Source organism: Dermacentor albipictus, chromosome 4 (assembly GCF_038994185.2).
Source record: "Dermacentor albipictus isolate Rhodes 1998 colony chromosome 4, USDA_Dalb.pri_finalv2, whole genome shotgun sequence".
NCBI classification, from domain to species: Eukaryota; Metazoa; Arthropoda; class Arachnida; order Ixodida; family Ixodidae; genus Dermacentor; species Dermacentor albipictus.
In genome coordinates this window covers 124,721,975-124,724,723 of record NC_091824.1, presented here as the reverse complement: position 1 = coordinate 124,724,723, position 2,749 = coordinate 124,721,975, and positions in this window count along the sequence as shown.

Sequence of the window (2,749 nt, the reverse complement as noted above, 5' to 3'; positions counted from 1 at the left end):
CATTGGCTCTTCTTTTTCTCTCTTTCTAAAACCACTTTCATCCACCACACTTCCCACCACCCTATCTTCTGTTTGTTTCAGCTCAACATACACATCAAGAAAAGCAATCTGGCAAGCCTCTAGGCCTTTCATTAAACAGTTCCCGGCCGCTTTCATATGCTTCTGCTCGCCTATACAGGTGCACACGTGTAAGAGCAACTATTCACAACGTAAACACACGCGCGCGCATAAAGGGAACGAATGCCGGCGCCGTTCTGAAGGAATTATTTATGGGCTTCCGCATGGGGGCCAGAGGCAAGGAGGGTGCCATCTTCAAACTCTCTGGATGCATTTATGTTGTTTCGCGGAAGAAAACATCCTACACTTTAGTTGATTAAAGTACAGTGCTGGTTCTGTAATGAAACTTTTACGATCGTTATGCTTTCAGACACCTCGCAGGCAAGGCTTCAGAAGCAAGCTACACGGCCGTACAGGCGGCCTCAGTGTGCAGCTTTGCCTGCTAAACAAGCATTTTGTTCTTGTTTAGTTGGGACTCGTAACCGACTCGTAATGCTGAGAGTGTGGTGCTTGGTTTCGATGTCGCGGAGAGGCGCACTGTTGGTAGGCCGGCGCAGTAAATCGCTCTGCTTCCATTTTGACGCTGTAGCAACGTAAATAAGGACTCGAAATGTTCGCAATCGACAGAATATTGCTCGAAGCAATGGAATTCGTCTACACTGCCCAAGTTGCATTCACGCGTCCTTTATTTTATATTGGAGAATTTGCGGCTATGTAAACATAAGAAAATTAAATATAAAATTATGACGTAAGAGCGGGCAGCTTTGCATCGCGCAGGAGCTGCGAAGTACGTGCGATCAGGCTGAAGGTGCCTGAAAATACTGGAACCTTGCGCTCTTCTTTTCGGAGCTGCATCTTTTACCGCCTTCTGCATATCTGCAACGGAGCTGTGTGGTCAACGCCTACTTGAGCACTGACTTGGGAGAGGAAGAAGTAAAAAAAGTTAGAAGGCTCATTCAACCAAAAGTTCGTGGTACGAGCCATGACAAAGTAACACTTGCTAATACAAGTGTTATACCTTGTCACTTTTAAACGCTATGTTGTACGTGCCATGTCATGATATCAAGATCTGGCGTTATCTAACTGCTCTTAAACTTGAAAACGAAAGCACCGCCAGTTGCTGATAAAATTCCAAATGCTTTCTTGCGCCGGTATCTTGAAAAGCTTTCCGAATTTCTTGTTGTTCTTTTTCGCGCATCACTTTCTTCGGCTGTCATTCCTTCAGATTATAAAGTTGCACGTATTGTTCCTGTTTTTAAGAAAGGGCATGCCTCACTGATATCGAGTTCACTCATATCATACCCATACCCATTCACCCATATCACTCACTTATACCCGTCGCAAGCTACTAGAACACATCACTAAATACATATTTGGTATTTTTAATGACAACTTAATCCTTTCTGATGTACAACATGGGTTCGGGAAGAGCTATTCTGCAATAGCACAGCTGACATCGGTTCCTCATGGTTTCGCATATGTTCTTAATAAATCTGGCCAGGTTGACATTACTTTTTATGGATTCGGTAAAGAATTTGACCTCTTCTTTCATTCTAAACTAATTCACAAACTTCAACAAGTCGGTCTTCCTAACTGCATAGTGAAATGGATTTCAGCTTACTTATCTAACCGAATGCAATTTGTTAATATTAATAAATTATTACTCAAATAACCTTCCTGTTCCTTCTTGTGCCTCCCAAGGAAGCGTCCTTTGCTCTATCCTCTTTTTAATATATGTTAACAACATTGTTAACGTAATCATTCCGTTCAAATCAGGCTATTTGCAGACTGTGTTTTGTTTAATGTAATAACTTATTGTTAAGACCAGGTCTTACTCAACTCTTGCTTAAAAAAACATTTCCGATTGGTGTAATCAATGGGACAAGAAACTTAACGAAGAAAAACTGTATTTATGAGTTTAACCAACAAAAAGAACGGTCTATTCTACCCTTACGATCTTCCATCATTCCCTATTTCTGAAGTGACCGAATATCAATATCTTGGCGTGACGTTAACTACCAATCTACGCTGCAATACCCATATAAGTAACGTATGCGGATCAGGCTTCCGTATGCTTTGTGTTCTCAAACATAAACTCAGAAATGCTCCTACAGACCTAAAATATTCAGCCTATTCATCAGTAATCAGACCCAAGTTAGAATACGCATGCGTTGTCTGGGAGCCATTTACTAAAGCTAACATTCGAGCACTTGAAATGATCCAGCGCAAAGCGATCCGATTCGTCTTTTCGAAATACTGCTCAACAGACTCACCTTCTGCAATAATGCGGGGACACGGGATTCCAACCTTACAACTAAGACGGCAGATCCTCAGTTTAAAATTTACTTTTCTTCTGAAACATAAAAACTTTCAATGAGCCCAGATCCTTATATCGAACCATTTTCCGCGACGCGGTCAACGAGACATCGCCACTGTGATTCAATAATCCCATTTCCCGCCAGAACTAATGTTTTTAAATATTCCATCTTTACCCGCACGATTACTGACTGGAATTCCTTACCCATTGCAGCACTAACAAACATAAACACCATTGAAGAAATAAAACCTTGACGTTCCTAAACTTGTCAATCTTGTGCTTTCTGTATTGTTTTGTATTACTTTGCCCTCCTGCAAGGGCCCAGAAAGGTCTGCAGTAATAAATCCTTTGAGGCAACGACAAAAGTCAGTATTT